At 44.1% G+C, this 18,281-nt stretch overlaps 1 long non-coding RNA gene and 1 pseudogene across 2 annotated transcripts; one reads left to right on the top strand and one right to left on the bottom strand.

Moving 5' to 3' along the window:
• Positions 1–12,776: 12,776 nt before the first annotated feature.
• Positions 12,777–13,867, bottom strand: LOC119331982. 2 transcript variants are annotated; one of them, XR_005160744.1, is made up of 2 exons: positions 13,290–13,867; positions 12,777–13,073 (listed from the first exon to the last, which is right to left on the bottom strand). It is a non-coding gene; the product is annotated as an uncharacterized LOC119331982 (long non-coding RNA). The 2 variants fall into 2 exon arrangements; XR_005160745.1 differs by having other exon boundaries at positions 13,303–13,866.
• A 613-nt stretch (positions 13,868–14,480) lies between these two features.
• Positions 14,481–15,986, top strand: LOC119331335 (annotated as a pseudogene).
• The last annotated feature ends 2,295 nt before the right edge of the window (positions 15,987–18,281 follow it).

The raw sequence follows: 18,281 nt of genomic DNA, 5'->3' as shown, positions 1-18,281 counted from the left end.
CCACAACTATACATCTCTTGAAGGTCCATCTTTTGAAGCAATGAAGGTCCATCTATTGATACGATCTATGATGCTTCGTTCAATTGATGGGATATTGTTTTGAGATTCATTATCTTCATACTTTAAAATATGCACCAAAAATTGCTTTCTCAGTTCAAAATCATCCTACATATGCATTAAGCAACATTGTTATAACAAAATAATGTGAAATGTGTATACAAATAAGCATGGTGTAAATACTAACCTGGGGTATGGGAAAATATAGTTGTCCATCGCACAATGAGTGCATGAAATTAAACACCAAATAACCCGACAAGGCACTGCATTTATAAAAATATTACATTGTCTATTGAATAAATGAATTAATCTTGTAATGCATTGAAAAGATTCATACCCATGTGAGTTTGTTGGAACAACAGGAACTTTGCATTCCCATTTAGAGATGTCGTCTTTGAATGCAGGGTTTGCAACTTGGAGTGCACGGTTTAGGTTGTTGACCACAGTTTTAAGTATAATTTTTCCCAAAATAGGTATTGGTATCGGATCCATAATTGAGACAACCTTTTTATTTTGATCGAGAACAAACAATAGAAATATCCCACAAATATCCCATGGCAATAAAATCTGCAACGATGCATACGATTAAAAATTTAGAAAACATTAGTTAAGGCATGACAAACCATTGTCATAAATTAAAATTTTAAAACTTACTGTATCACACTGTGAAATATGATACTCATTACTGTCTGGCCAGCTATCAAACATCGATTTGAACATAGCAATGTCCATATTGTCACGATGACGTGAGTCTCGTGCATAGTAGGACATGGACTAAAATAAGAAAAAGAAAATATTAGTTCCATGAGGCAAAATGTAATACAAGATTATAATGACTTACACAAAAATTTAGATCCATGTAGTGACATGGAATGTCTCTGAAAAGCTAGACTTCGTGGCGCGCTAGTATCCGTACAGCCATATTGAAGCAATCAACATCCATGCGTTCATCATTATTTAATATGTTTTTTATTTGTCTCAAATTCAAACTAATGGGATAAGAACCAGAGCTTTTCACCCATTCGCTTCTATAAAATTGAAATTCTGTCAATTATAATAAAATCACAGTAATTTATTACAATACAAAATGAACTTAAAAAATATGGCTTACTCTAGTAGAGTGACATCATCAACCATACCGATGAACAAACAAAGTTCATCTATTAAGTTGTCATTTGTTGGAGTGAGAGAGGGCGAAAGGATAAATGATTGCGAGATGAGCTCTACTTCTGACAATGTACTCGATGGTTTGAGGTTCTCAGGGGGTGTGTCCAGAATCATACAATCCGTGCGATCTGTGTTGTTTTCATCATCTTCAATGTCTCGATTTCTTATATTATCATCATTCAATTCCGAGTCCACTAAAATGACTGCTAGTTTCGTTCTAAAATCTGTGATATGATCCTATTAAAATAGAACTCATAGTTAAATAGTGATACACCATAGAATGTAAGTATAATGATACACATCGAAAAATACCTGTGTAGGAGAGTCAAACAAAATTTCTCCTGTGAAGTACTCCATAAAATTTACCATCCACAAACCACAAGATGACCTGCATGATTACAAAATTTAAAGATATTCAATAAATTTTTTAATCAATTATATATATATTTATATAAGAAGACTTTTAAAATCATCAAATGATCATGACTGTAACAAAGAAGTGATGATAAAGAAAATCCTGTGCTCACTCATAATCCCTCTTGGGAATGTAATCTCAATAATGTAAGAAGTTGATATATTTTGGTTTGGACAACCCCGCACTCACTCATAATACCTCTGCGAAACGTGCTTAACAGTGGAGATTAGTAAAGTAGTAGAGTATTAAATAAAAAACTCAGTTAGTGAACCTTCCACCGCCCCCTCACTCCCTCCTCCTTCACAGGCACACGCCAGATTCCCCATTCTTCCCCCTCCCTCCCTCCTCCTACACTGGCACACGCCAGATTCCCCATCCACAGCCGGCGATCTGTGGTGGCCGCCCCTCCCCTTCGTCACCACTGCCAGCCGCCGCGGAGGTCCCTGATGTGCCCCTTCCCTTCCCTTCGTCACCACTGCCGGCCGCCACGGAGGCCCGTGATGTGCCCCGCCCCTCCTCTCCATCACCACTGCCGGCGGGCGCGCAGGCCCTTGATCTGCCCCGCCCCTTCTTCGTATAAGGTCGCCGAGGTGCTCGAGAAGGCGCTCGAGCTCGGCATGGGCGCCGGCGACGCCGGGGCCCTCCCTCCTCCTGACGCACTCGCCGTCGCCGCCATGAGCGTCTCCACCTTCTCCCGCACGCCATGAACTTCCCTTCCCCCCCTGCTCGAGACGCCAGCAAGGTCCGGTTTCAACTCTCATCCCCTCGATCCGGATGCTCTGCTCTCCGACCACAACTTTATTTGGCTGTTCGATTCGGTCCAGAGCAGGAGCTCACGATCTGCAGTTCCTTCCTTCCATGGATGACCAGGAAGACCTCTGCGTGCTGTGCTGCTGCTGGGGACCCTCCCTATGCTTCTCATCGCTCGTACGGGTCCAGGTTAGTCTCTCCGACCCCTGCTTGTCCCCGTCAAATCGGTGCATAGCCTCATTTTATTCTGCATTCTGTATCCTTTCAACTTGTATACTTTATTCTTATTATGGAGAAATTTCTTTTGTGATGCAACTAATGGGGACATACAAAAAACACATAATGTCGATTGCTTTGAGTTAGAAGGTATACCCATCTGTCTGCAGTCTCCTCTTAATACACTCTTCCCTTGGCCATGCACTGATGTTTAAGTCTTTCCACTTATCAAATTTTAGTTCCATTTGAAGCTTAGCATATTGGAATACATTTTCCAGTCCTTTCAGCTGTTGCATGAATAAATGACAAAGTATTAGCATCACAATCGAAGAATAACAGAAAATTGTCTTATCAAAAGATGGTGCAGTGGGACTAATAACTAACCATAGCAGTGAGGTCTTTGCGGTTCATTCCTGGGCCTACCGAGTCGAGCACCTGGATACATCGCTTCCCGGTATTTATAACTGCTAGGTACCAATGAAACTCTTCAATGTTAACTGGAACGAATATCTGAAAATAGGTTTTTTGTTAGTTTAGGTCCCATGTATACAAACATTTGTCCTCTGTTGAATTCATAGTAATATGTACGGAACTGAGACTCACCATATCATGTTCCAAATAAGTTTTAGCTCTCTGTAATACCCATCTTGGTGCGTCATCCCGTATAGAGCTAAATTCCTTTATCATCTTAGAGATGCATGCATTCTCTAAGAACACACTTCCACCTGACCTCATCTGTAGATGCTCTTTAGCACTTATGCAATGTACGTATGCGTCTATGATCTACAATATCAAGTGCACACCTTGGTTAAGAGATAACAGGAACTCATGTTAATAACATCCTCTTCTCATAAAGCTACATATACTTACTTCGTCGCCAACAAATTCTCCTTCAGTTAAAAGGCGTACTAATTGTAATTTTTTGAGATATGAGTCGTTGACGCTCACTAAATTTTTTTTATCGCTTGGTTCAGTCATGATATTTTCAATCATGGACCAATCATCGCCGGTGCAGGCATAATCTATCATGATGTAAGTCAAAACATTTATTAATAACGAAGAAAATAAATGTAGCAAAAGCAAGGCATAGAAGGACTTGTCCGTGCCTTCTGGAGCCACCACATAGTCTGGTGCCTTCTTGGGTTTGTTATGTAGTCGGATAGGCTTCCCTGTTTGTGGCCCTTTCATGCCGGACATTTGTGCTAAATCTTCGTCCTCATCTGCCACCATTTGTTCACTTGTTTCATCAAAGGATAATTCCTGAAAGCCACAGTACAAAGAATAATCAGTATACAGGATATAACATAATTAGAATTAGAACTATTTGGGACATAGTTGAAAAAGAGAAGATGCCTCTGTCACTTCGGAGACTTCGGAATCAGTGGACTGCGTGCTCTGCTTTTTCTCCACTTCTTCTGTGTTGGCTATTCCATTTGATTCTGCCAGAGTGTCCCCTATAGTTTCCGCCCCTTCGTTGTCCAATGTTTGTGCTAATTCCTCATCCTGAGCTAGCCCCATTTGTTCACTTGTTTCGTCGAAGGTTAATTCCTGGGAGCAACATTACAAAGAATATTTTGTATGCAGGATATAATATAATTAGAATTCGAACTATTTGAGACATAGTTGGAAAAGAAAATATGCCTCTATCACCTCGGAACCAGTGCTCCACGTGTTTTTCTTTTTCTCCACTTCTCCTTTGTCGGCTATTTCATTTGATTCTGCCAGCTTGTCCCTTATAGTTTCTGCCTCTTTGGTGTTGAATGTTTGTGCTAATTTATTGTCTTGAGGTGGATGCATTTGTTCGCTTCTTTCCTTGAAGTTTAATTCCTGAGAGCAATATTACAAAGAAGAATAATTCCTATGCAGGATATATGATATAATTAGAATTAGAACTATTTGGGATAGTTGAAAAGAAAGCATGCCTTTGTCACTTCGCAATCAGTGGCCTGCATGCTATTATTTTTCTCTACTTCGTCTTTGTCGTCTATTCCATCTGGTTCTTCCTCGCTTACTAACTGAAACACACAATAATATAATATTATCCAGTACTTATAAAATAGCAATTATTATTAAGGTGAGTAAAGAATTATAGGCATGATATTATTATATTGTACAAACTACATATTGTTTTGTCCCGGCAGAATAAAAATAATAGTGACATGTCAAAATAAAAACCGCCTTTGTCGACTTGGGGTTTTGTATGCTTGTCTTAGGGTATGACCTCATCAATTTGCATATTTTCTGTATCATCGATGATGGTTTGTTCTTCTATTGCATTTGTTGACTCGGTGTTGTCCTCGTCTTTGGTTTTATGCTCGTCCTTGCCTCCCCCGTCGATGTTTTCCTGAAAACCAAGCACATATTATTGTCACGCTGTTAACATGAGGCCCCTAAGTTCTGTTACCTTGAAAAACAATTTTATATGTTGGGACAGAGGGAGTACATCACAACTGGGTGCACATATTTTGACATTCACTTGTGTGACTATTCTCTCAAGTAATCAGGTGGATGTTGCCCAAAGAATTTCTACAGTCAAGCATCTTGGAAATTTTGTGCGGTCATACAGGGCAGGTTGATTCACTTTGTTGGAATCCCTACTATGTTGCCTTGTAGATGTGAAATCGTGAATAGGATTTAATTACAGAGACATATCATTACCGTGATGATAGCAGATTGATCGACACAGGCCATCGGGGATTGTGACCCAGACATGGAGGACGATGGTAGTTCACCACGGACAGATGCTGGAGAGTCTTGCGGTGGAGGAGGCAGGCACGGTGGAGGGGTGTGAGATGCAGCAGTCCTTTGCGAGAGATGATGAAGGAGAGGTGGAAGGAAACCCTACGGTGCAAAACCCGTTGCTTCTTTATGCTCTTGATGATCGAGAGATCGTTTGTTGCCACCAATATGGAAGGCAGAAATCATGGGAATTCCTTCCATAGCGTGAGGAAAGGGAATCGTGAGCGTTATCTCAGGCCCCACACTTTCCTTTAATTTATCTTAGGCCCAATGCTTTTTTTCCTTGGATTTATCTCAGGCCCAAAGCATTTCGTTTTCTTTTTTATACCCCACGCATACAGAATTAATGGAGTTATTTTCGCAATACATTTTTATACAGAAATATTGGTTTCAGCTCATTGGAACGTATCTTTGATTTTGTGTGTGTTTTCTCTTACCTTTTTATATACAGAAAGTTTACCTCAGTGGCCGTGCTGGACAGGAGGGGCCAGGGAAGTGCTTTAAGTTGTTCCAAGAAATGTGAGCCTGATAAAACGGTGACATAGCAGATTTCCACTATGGTGAGTTTCATACTATGTTTTATTATTATATTATTGCTGCTCACATATAAAATAAAATTTTGCAATGAGAAGATACACGCTAGTTATTTCAGTCAGCTTAAATATTTCTGGTAAAGCAAACTTCTGTCCTGGACGTATGTTTAATATAGTAGTAATAATGCTTGACATTATCAATTAGCAAGTCCGCTAAAATATATTATAAACAGAACTGAAGTGTGTTCTTCAGTTTTCTTATGCATGAACAGTTGCATACACCAAATCAGTTACATTAAAACATAACCCATTCGGTGAATTATCAGAACATGGAAATCTGATGGCCCAAAAGTGGAGCACAATCTTAGCTGAAGCTCAACTATAGGCTAATCAGCGAGTGAATAGCAAAAGCTAATAACTATGCTAGATTGTTGATGTTATTAAGACTGCATCATTTTAACTTCGGGTGCCTCTCGTCATGTGTTGTCTCCTTTCTTTCTCCTCTTCTCGCGGAGTACCTCGACACTCAATTTGTCCTTTGCCTCTTCCTGGCATGAATGTATGTTCAACCTTTTTTCTTTGCAGGTTTCTTACCTGACATGCTTAAACTCCCTGAAATATTGCAATACATTAGTACATTAGCACATTCTGCTCATAGAAAAATATTTTGCATGGAAGCTCAAAAAGAACACAGTAGCATACTTTTTTGCTCTTATCATCTGAAAAAAGGTGTAGGCACTATTATTTTATCTGTGCCTACTCCATCTGATCATTACATATCATGTGCGTACCCCATCTGGTCATTACATACATATCAGAGGGGGATCAGATGGAGAAGCAGAGCAAAGCTCTCACCTTTTGCTCGATCGAAGAAGATACCCTTGTGTTCATATACCTTACCTCCTCTTCTGCTGCTTATTCTCCTTCGCTAAACCTGCAAATAAAAACAAATAAAGTTAGATCCACGAGTAGTTATAGATACAATAACAAGGTGCAAATAAATAATGGAATAACGCACCTGCCTCATCTCCCCAAAACATCTCTGTAGACAATGTTCTTGGTGCTTTTCCCAGAAATATCAACCTCGTTGTTTGGCTTGGCCAAAATCCGCGTCGTCTCTCTGGACACTCCCCTTGACAATGCAACATATAGCTGACCATGTGAGAATACTGGCTCGGGAAGGTAAATACCGACGTTTGGGATAGTCTAACCCTGCGCCTTGTTAATTGTCATCGCAAAACTCAGGCGAATGGGGAACTGTTTTCTCTTAAGTTTGAAAGGAAGTGAGATGTCCTCCGAGGGCGACATAGGGATCCTAGGTATGAACACCCTCTTTCTAGCATGCTGACCACCAACTATCTCTGCGTCGATAGCATTATCCTGGAAGGCTCTAATCATAAGTCGTGTCCCATAGCATAGGCCATTATGGGGGTCGATGTTCCGGAGCAGAATGACCGGGCAGTTAACCTTTAATCTCAACACATGCGGGGGCAAGCCATTTGGTGTGATCGAGTTTAGAAAATCAATCGTGTAATTATTCTGCAAGTCATCCTCGATGGAGTCGAAGCTATGGTATAACTTTTCTTCGCCTGGAAACCTAGAGATCATCTTGTCATTCAGGTGATCGACATGATCGTTCTTGGTGGAAAGAATAGCACGTGTGCTCATATGCTCTCTTGATCTAGCATTAGCATGCAACAATGGGAAGACATTGTCGATGAGTGTGTTAATAGCTTTCTCATCCTCGGTATAGCCGATCACAATGTCATCAAGGAGACGCACATAGTCGTCGCCAATTGTCTTTTCTGTTCCATCGCCGATCCATAGGAGGTATTCGGAGAACCAAGGATCAGCCTGTGCTCGCATATTGCGCGTGAGGCGTATCTTCCGGGTCTTCTCCCACAGATAGGATCTCAGAAGTGTAGCATCCGTGATCTGTGCTCTTGTCCCACGTGTCACAACTGGAAGGACCTGCCTAAAATCCCCACCAAATACGACAACCTTTCCCCCAAACGGCAAAGAACAGTCCATTATGTCCTACAGGGATCTATCAAGCGTCTCAACTGCTTGACGTTTTGTCATAGCGACCTCATCCCAAATTATCAAGGACGCTTGTTTAAGCAACTCCGCTGTACCACTCTGCTTTGTGAAACTACACATGCTATTGTCAGTGAGTTTGATTGGAATTTTGAACCTGGAGTGCGCAGTCCGTCCTCCGGGCATTATCGACGCCGCTATACCTGATGTAGCAGTTGCGATCGCTATCTGGCCCATCGAACGCACCTTTGCAAGCAATGCCTTGTACAAGTATGTCTTTCCAGTGCCTCCTGGACCATTAACAAAGAATATCTGGCTTTTTTGTTTCATCACATGATCCATTATTTCATTGAAACCAGCCAGCTGCTCATTGTTCAAACTGCTAAATAAATCTAGGTGTTCTTTGTCCACGCTGATTTGCCTCTCCTCTGTTACCTCTTTATACTCACCATCATAAGAACCATCGTTCTCAACCAAATCCGGAAGTCCATAGCTTGTAATATCTTTTCCCATGGATTGCAACATATCCCTGATATCTCTGAGGACCATCTGCTCAAGTGTTGCCTCATTGGATTGATTACGACGGTAATCCTCAGACATTGATGCCAGGTGTTTGTCCCACAGCTGCCGGACTTCTGTTGCCTCGCAAAACACCAGTATAGTTGCAAATAACCGTCTCAGGGCAAAAGGCATCTGAAATGTGGCTGCCTCCGTCATGCAATCATCAAGAGTCTTGTCGTGCTCAATGAGGCCTAAGTGCTCACATGCCTCCCTGAAGGAATTGCATGGCTTGCCGTTTACTGTTTTTAAATCATCGAATGAAGTGGCACCTCGGACATGACTTAGGAGCACACGCAAGTAGTACCTCTCTCCTTCAGCAGGGTGTGCATGCACAAGTCTTCCAATCTGTGATCTTTTATTTCTTCTATTCTGCCACTTCTTATTTCCAGGTATCCATCTATAGTGTTCTGGAAACTCTCTGTACAACCATTTTCGTGCTGTTGGAAACTTCCGATTCATTTCAAAGTATTCTGTAAGCATGGACTTGGAAGAAGATGGTCGAGCTACAACATCTGCAAGATTTTCACATGCTTCAAATGCAACTGTATGCATATTTGGCAAATGAAGCTGGAGTTGTAGCACAGATGGACTGACACCAAACATTTTAAAACCAAAAATCCTGTAAATAGCCTCTGGAGGAGATACATAGCGTGCATCCCTATATTGTCGGATTTCATTGATGATTCCACCATCATTGATGATTTCCTGCTCGAATGCAAAGGATGTACGATCATGCCCTTTGTAGATGTACTTGAACAAGTACTTGATTGCCTTGATGCTCGAGCATGCTTCGACATTAATGTGGCAGTTGTATCGCATAAGTAGTGAAGGGTTGTAAGGGACCACCCACCTATTGTCCAAATCTGCTCCTCTGATCCTAATTCGACGCCCATCGTCCCTCCGCCTATAGATGGGATATGAGTCTTTCCCTTGTTGTGTGGCATCACAAAAATCTCGCGGGTAATGAAACCGACACTGCCCATCAATCATGCAAGGGCAACTTTTTTTCAACTCGCCACATGGTCCATGCAGCATGTGTTTGATGACCAGATCATGTAGAACGGGGTGTTTTTCTTTGTCCGGTATCTCTGCACATATCACTTGATCATAGTCATCTGGTGTCACTAACTTGCTTTTTGACTTCATGATTAGAAGTATATGCTCATGAGGGAGACCTCGTTTCTGAAACTCAGTTACATGTACATAGGCTGCGACTTCTCCGAAATGCTTACCCTTAGTAAGTCCATCATATCTCGCTGTTTAGCCTTGTATACTCTTGCCACCAAGTCTGGACGGTCCTGTGGCAGTTGTCCAGGCAACAGTTTCTCGGTTATCTCCTCCCAATAGGGGTTGCAAGTCATCGTGATAAAATAATCTGGTTTACCCCACCGCTGCACTATTGCCATAGCATCCAAGAACCTCCGCTGCATGTCGCGATCACCACCAGGAAATGTACGTGGAAGCACAATTTTTTTGCCAATTCGATCTCCGCGTGACTCGCCGACAACGATGGTGTCAACAAGACCCTATAATAGCATAGAACGTTATAGAAACTCATGGAACAAACCTAATGTCATTGCATTATGATGTATTAGAATAAACACAAGCACACTACCCGGTACAGGTCAGCGCGTATAACCTTCTGATTTCCGGCTTTTGAGTACCAATCAAGCCGCATCGTCTCAATCTTGATATACATGTCAACAACCCACTGTTGGAAAAGGCGCCCCCCCGAACAAGACGATGTTAAAAATCTTCCTCCTGACTTGCAGCTTGAAACAGTAGTATTCCCTTGCGCTAACAAATTTTCTGGATTGTGTTGCATTGACCTCATTGTCACCAAAATCGTCATCTGGGTTATCCTCATTGTCATCTACAAGATTGAGAACATCAATATCAATATGGTGGGTGGACCTGTAATGATGGACAAAATAATATTTGAAGAATAAGGAATGATGATTAATACCCGAAGGTAAATCAGTGCCATGGGCTTCATGCGGTGTAAAATTCTCATCTTGTTCTCTTTCTCTAATGAAGTTCCCATTTGATAGATATGACAGATGTAGATGAAAACACAAGTTTTGACCAAGCCCCTGAAAAATAGAAAGTATATAAATTATATGGTATTACATCATACCAGTATATAATTCAGGGGCTTGGTTTCCTTGTGGTGCAGGATTATCGGCTTCATGCGCTGCAAAATTACCATCTTCTTCTCTTTCTCTAATCAAGTCTTCAACTGATACATAAAAGCTCTCATCATCATTCACAAATAGCATAAATTTAAATATAACAGTGAACATCATACCTATGTGCAAATCAGAGGCTTGGTTTCCTTGGAGTGCAGACATATGTACTGAATTTTGGGCCGTGTCATCTGGGGCTCGAATATATGGCATGCAACGATTCCAGCCAGTCTCTCCACGTGGGAAGAATAGTGGATATGACAATGGGTCATAGCACCCATAGTATGCTCTAATATACAGGGGCCGTTTTCCTTTTTTTCCATGCACAACAACACTCCTGTCAAAGCAATTATGTGGGTCACTCCCTTCAACCCATATGGCTGCCACTTGGGAACTCGTTGGGGCATTGTACCTTCGTTGATCCAACTTGATATCCGTGTTTAGCGAGATTCTATACTCATGTAGATTCGGAACAGACCCAAGGCTCTTAAAAACTTGCGCATAAGGGTTACGCTGTAGTATTCTCAGAATCTGCCGTATGAGGTTTATATTAAGATCTGGAGATCTATTAGCCCTGTGAACCAAGTTTTGATCTGTATCATAAATATAGAGTTGCAAATGCCGAGGGCCATTATCAGCCGGCGCCAGATTGTCAAGAGCGTGGTACAGCCCACCACACGCACGGAATGTATATATGCCAGTTCCTGCCGCAATGCTTACTCGTCGATCTAGGGTGACGCCTAGACTTGTGAATGAGAAGTGCGAGTTGAAATACCGTATATGTTCTCTGAAATACTTAGCGTCCTCATCATCTTGACTTGTAAACAACCGTTTCAACTCTTCTGGAACATCTGGAGTAAACAAATCGACTTTTCCTTTTCTGCAACAAAATGCTGGCCCCTCGAATGGAAACCGCAACACCCCACAGTGGCGACAGTCTGCAACCTTTCTTAGAACATGGTGCTTTGTAGGTAGGTTTCGGTATATGAAGTCATCAGTATTTGCTACGGGTACTGCTCGTGTAGCATGGTGTCCAATTTGGTACGATTCAAAAGCAACATCTAGCACAGGACAACATATGTATTATTAGAGAACACTAATAATATGTGCATTTTAGATTTCTAAATATGAAAATACGCTGAGCACATACCCTGATCCATAAAAATTCTAGCTTCTTCATCAGGCTCATGATATGCAGCTTCTCCGTTATGCAATGGCTCCAAGCAGTCTAGTAGGGAATATATTGGTCATACAGAAATGATTCTAAATTAAGTACGATGGCCTTTTATGTGTGTAACCTGGACTACTAGTCCGCCGTTGGATTGCTGCAACCTGGACCGTGTGATTTGAGTGGTGGGCCTAGATAGTTAGCAGTTTGCATGTTGCACTAATTGGGATTTGCTACCTGTCAACTACTCCCCAGAAATCTCGCCAGACCAGTTAAAAAAAACGTGCTAGACCTACATCATTTTAGCAGTATCCTCCTCCTTACTGCTTCATCTGTACGCACTTTGAAAGTGTTGTTGGGCAGTTTTTTGTGACTGGGAAGCACGTACTATGATATATGGAAACACATTCTAGCACTTGAACAATCCATTTGGCTTCTATTTTCTAACGAATTTGCTTCCATATCAACCGAAGATTGTTTCAATCCGGTGAGATTACTGACCAGTGCAACCATTTATTTTCTTCCGACTGCGGGGAAATTTTGCTTCGAATGACCATAGAGTTGTCACCAGTACAACAATAAAATACCGCAAAAAAAAACAATGCAACAATACAAATATATGATTCCATCAAACACCTTTTTTACCATTGTTATTACTGGTGGTTTTGAAGAAATTTAATTGAGACTTTGCTTCCAAAGAATTCGGTATTTGCGTCCAAAGAAATGGGAATTTGCTTCCAAAAAGTTGGTATTTGCTTCCAAAGAATTCGGTATTTGCGTCCAAAGAAATGGGTATTTGCTTCCAAAAAGTTGGTATTTGCTTCCAAAGAATTTCGAACTTGCATCTAAAAAAATGAGGATTGTTCCCATATACAACAAAAATAATGCATGTGACTAGGGTTTGTATCGTCTGGGCACAATGCAGACGCCATGCTTCCAAGGATATATATTTTGCTTCAAAATCATTATGATACTATTTTCATACATCAGAGAATTACTTCCATACAAACGTATACTTGTTTCAAACAAACAGGGAATATATATAATTTAAACATCGGGATAGTTTTCCACAATTGTGAACATCTGTCTTAGTTAAACGGAGAATTTGCTTCCATGGTGATCATGAAGCACTGCACCATCTACCACAGTAACACGATCTGCAAGCATACGTGCGAAGACGTTGTCAACGGCACCGTGGCCTTGCAGAAAGACGTGTTGAATCTTACGAGCTTCTTCTGTGCTTCCTGCAATTCAAGACATAATTATGCGACAGACTTAGCAAAATTTGATGAACAAATCCTAGAGAGATGGAGAAGAACTCTACAATGCTTCAAATAAGGGAAATGTCCCAACGAAAAAAGACAACACAAGCTATGCCTCATACATTCATTCGTGGTGAAATAATGATACGTACAATGCAGTTTCAAACTAGTGCATCAATCGGGACTACATGTGCTTACCATCGTCGCCTACCTGTACATGTGACGCTGAGATGCAACGTCACCTGGCAATCCACACTACTCCTGTCTCCTGCATGGCGTGAGAGATCCTATCCCAGCTGGCCTCGTTTCCAAACCAAGAAGGCGCTCAGGCGAAGTGGATCAGAGGCTAAAACTGCAGGTGAAACAGGGCCTAATCCTGGCGGAATTAAGCACGGTGGCGAGGGAGGTTACGAGCTCGTCGGCGGGCAGGTGGTGGGTCAGTCCACGCGCGGTCGACGGAGAAGTTGGCGCGACGATGAGGTGCGACGGAGGCCGCAGAGGTGTGGGTCAGAAACTCGTGCTGGGCGAGAGATGAGAGGCAACGAAGGGCATGGCGAGCTCGGCAATGTGCACGAGATGGGAAGGAGAGATGGAGAGAGTTAATTGAGGGAGAGATTATGGGGCATAGGCCAGAATACTGGGTGGTGAGACAGGCTTGATTTCAGGGCATCCCTCAGCCGTGAGATCAAAGGCAAATCGACGTCGTCCGACAAGTCTGGTGAGTCATTCTCATCAGACGTCTGTAGCAAAGTGTTTCCCAACCTTTTGTACGGCCAGGTTGAGCACGCAGAGGTGGTTGTAATCATTACAGCGGCAATGTAGCACTCACTCAATACTGGATGGGATGGGATCTCTTCCCTTGGTCGCCACATTACGGCTCATCTCATCATGACTAGCTTGAACCCAGCAAATTAAGCAACCATAGCTAACAACAATGTTGATACCCCCTTCTGAATTGATTATTCTATCCAATTTTCCTTCTAATTACTATTACTGGATACTTCTCTGAGCTTTGCTACATCTACAGGCCATTTCGCACGGAAAGGAAGTTACGGACTGACATGGCCCAGTTAAAATCAAAAAGTGGGGTCAGCTAAAATCAAGGTGGGATGAATTTGTGATGGAGAGGAGGACACATCTCCCTGTAAAATCAGTCCGTGGCACTCTTTCCGTAAGTGTAGAATTTTCGTACTTCTCTGGTCCTTTTTACTCTGCATACAAGGATTGTCCGAAGTCATACTTCGTAAAGTTTGACCATATTTATATGAAAAAGTATTAACATCTACAATCCAAAATTTATACAATATGAAAAGTAAAGTCATGACACATCTAATGTTGTTGATTTCACATTCTAAATCTTGGTATTTTTTTCTATAAATTTGGTCAAAGTTTACGAGGTTTGACTTCAGACAAATCTTATATACGAACTAAAATGAAGTGGAGGGAGTAGCAAGTGCGTACTACGTACGTAGTAGTCATAAGAAAGAAGCAAAGCCAGATCGAGATCATGCAAGTCATGCCCTGGTGCCCATGATAATGAGGAGCCGTGCAAGCACAAGCAGAAGCAGGGGTGGAGGAGTGAAGTACTGTGGCCTATGGGCAGCGGCCATCGCCTCTGTTCTTCTCGCCATCTTGCTTGCCTCCACCACACACCTCCCTGCTTCGCCCTCCGATCCTCTGCTACACGGCCGCCGTCGGCGGAGGCAGTGTGACGAGGAGGCCAGATGGGTGGCCGGCATCGCGTCCCAGCTCAACGCCACCCTCGTCCTGACCGTCGACCACCTCGGCTGCGGCAACTTCAGCAGCGTGCAGAAGGCGGTGGACGCGGTGCCTGACCACGGCGCGGCCGGCGGCCGGACGCTGCTGGCCGTGGGCGCCGGCATCTTCAGGGAGAAGGTGGTGGTGTGGGGCAACAAGACGGGCGTGACGCTGCACGGCCGCGGCAACCTCAACAGCACCGTGGCGTGGAACGACACCGCCGCCTCCAGCGGCGGCAGCACCCCGTCCAGTGCCACCTTCACCGTCCTCGCCGCCAGCTTCGTCGCCTACAACATCAGCTTCCAGAACACGGCGCCTCCGGCGGACCCGGGCGCCAGCGGAGGGCAGGCGGTGGCGCTGCGCGTGGCCGGCGACCAGGCGGCGTTCCACTGGTGCGGTGTGTACGGCGCGCAGGACACGCTGCTGGACGAGCAGGGGCGGCACGTCTTCCGCGGCTGCTACGTCGAGGGCTCCATCGACTTCATCTTCGGCAACGCTCGGTCCCTCTACCTCAACTGCACTATCAGCTCCGTCGCGGCGGCCACCGGCAACGGCGGCCGCGTGACGGGGAGCATCACAGCGCAGGGGCGCGGGTCAGCGTCGGAGAAAACGGGGTTCGCGTTCGTGGGGTGCAGCGTCGTGGGGACGGGGAACGTGTGGCTCGGGCGGGCGTGGGGGCCCTAGGCCACGGTGGTGTTCGCGAGGACGTACCTCGCCGCCGGCGTCGTGGCGCCGGAGGGGTGGAACGACTGGAATGATCTGGCCAGGCGGCAGACGGTGTTCTTCGGGGAGTACGAGAGCACGGGGCCCGGGGCGTGCAGGGACGGGAGGGTGCCGTACGCGCGGCAGCTAGATCGCCGGCAGGCCGCGCCCTTCATGGACGTCTCCTACATCGACGGCGACCAATGGGCGGTGCCGCCACTGCCAGTAGTACTAGCGCTGCCGCGGCAGGATGGCGGAGACGATTCAGATCATGCACCACGGGGAGAAGTAATGTAGATTTAGCATCTTTTTTGCCCTTTTCGTGGGTTTGATTTCATTTTTCTGACATTATTAAGTTTTTTCTTTTCGAAATGGGACAACCACAGATCATAGGATTCCACTTCTGAAAAATAAAATCCCTCCTGTTCATATTAATTGTCCCTAATTTCTTTGCGATTTTTTTCGAACTATTCATCTTCAATCGTGATAGTACTACAACCGAACAACACAAATAATAAAAGTTACATCCAGATCTACTATCTAGGCCTGAAGCAAGCCGAAGGCGTGCCACCGTCATCGCCCCTCCTTAGCTGACCAAAACTTGTTATAGTAGACAGTCTGTAAGTCATCGTGCCAAGGCCTCGTAGGATTAGCGCACCACAACAAAAACCGTCGCTGATGAAAAGTGGTTAGTACAATATTATACATCAAATAAGAACATATTACACCCTTTGTCAAGCCCTTCTTCCCTTTCCCTCGGCGGCTAGGGTAAACTCTCCCCTCCAAGTTTCGTGGGTGAGCGCACGGACTCACTTCTTCTCTACCTTTCTCCGGTGGCTGGTGGCAGGGAGGAGAATACCGATGCCTTCGCTCTAGCTAGTAGTTTAGGCTAGGATTTTCTAATCCTTGCAGGTGCGGCGCTCGGGCAGATGGCAACGCTTTTTCTTCGAGTTTATATTCCGGGCTCCGATTCTTCTCAAGTTAGTTCATCTGAACGTAGCCGACGAAGCCCTGGCATAGACTCCTTTCATCTCCTTGGGGAGCGAGGTTAGGGTTTCTCGTTGTGCATGCAAAATGACAAGATTTCATATCTATTGCTTCAGATCTATATCTATAATGATTCAACGATGGTGATTGCGGCTCCATCGTGCTGGTCCTTAAGGGCACATGCACAAAAACTTTTTGAGTCATCAACAAGGTCAAGTCGACTCCAGTAGAGGAGCGGTGACAACAGCGCGTCGGCGGCTCATTCTAGCAGCTACAGTGGTCGTTGGTGGTCTAGAGACCTTACTGTAAATTTTATTATGTTTGAGGTGATTTATACTTTTGATGAACTTTTATAATAGACGTGGATTTTTTTTTTCAAAACAATAACTATCACGCCCTTTGTCCCTCGGCGGTGTTGGTGGGGAGGCGATTTGTAACACGTAGTGCAGGGGCACTAACCCCATTTTTCTTTTGACTTTCATTTTTTGAACCAAAGTATAATTTAAATTTCGTTTGCATATTCGTGTTTCTTGTGATGAGGACTTTGAAACAAGGCCACTTTTAAATATGTTTTAAGAAGTTTGAAAAGTTCACCAAGTATCAACTACTTAAATTTAATAAGAATGAACGACAAAACCACTAAGTTTTAGAAAATAAGTCTTACAATCGTGCAAGGAATCAAATGAGTTTGTGAGGCTAAATTTCGTTTTTCGACCTTTTTCTGAAACCTATTCGAGATTTGATCCTAGTTTGTAATTTTTTCGAGATCTGACCCTTTTGCTACCGCCAGGGACCATGGCGGTAGAGTATAACAGCCTACCGCCAAGGTCCCTGGCGGTAGGGTTGCATGCCCTACCGCCAAAAACCTCCTAAGTATTGAACACAGTGCGTGCTCGTGCTTACCGCCAAAAACCTCCTAGGTCCCTGGCGGTAGGGATGTTTCCTACCGCCAAAGTCCCTGGCGGTAGGCTGTGATACGTCTCCGTCGTATCTATAATTTTTGATTGTTCCATGCCAATATTCTACAACTTTCATATACTTTTGGCAACTTTTTATACTATTTTTGGGACTAACATATTGATCCAGTGCCCAGCCAGTTCCTGTTTGTTGCATGTTTTTTGTTTCGCAGAATATCCATATCAAACGGAGTCCAAACGGGATAAAAACTAACGAAGATTTTTTTGGAATATATATGATTTTTGAAGAAAAATCCACGCGAGACGGTGCCCGAGGTGGACACGAGGCAGGGGGGCGCGCCTGCCCCCCTGGGCGCGCCCCTGACCCTCGTGGGCCACCCATAAGGCGGTTGATGCCCTTCTTTCGCCGCAAGGAAGCTAATATCCGGATAGAGATTGTGTTAAAATTTTAGCCCAATCGGAGTTACGGATCTCCGGAAATATAAGAAACGGTGAAAGGGAAGAATCTGGGAACGCAGAAACAGAGAGAGACAGAGAGACAGATCCAATCTCGGAGGGGCTCAGTCCCCTCCCATGCCACGAAGAGCATGGACCAGAGGGGAAACCCTTCTCCCATCTAGGGAGAAGGTCAAGGAAGAAGAAGAAGGAGGGGGGCTCTCTCCCCCTCGCTTCCGGTGGCGCCGGAACGCCGCCGGGGGCCATCATCATCACCGCGATCTACACCAACACCTCCGCCATCTTCACCAACATCTCCATCACCTTACCCCCTCTATCTACAGCGGTCCACTCTCCCGTAACCCGTTGTACCCTCTACTTGAACATGGTG

The sequence above is a fragment of the Triticum dicoccoides genome, chromosome 7A (assembly GCF_002162155.2).
Source record: "Triticum dicoccoides isolate Atlit2015 ecotype Zavitan chromosome 7A, WEW_v2.0, whole genome shotgun sequence".
In the NCBI taxonomy this organism is placed as follows: Eukaryota; Viridiplantae; Streptophyta; class Magnoliopsida; order Poales; family Poaceae; genus Triticum; species Triticum dicoccoides.
This window is presented reverse-complemented; position numbering and strand designations above follow the sequence as displayed.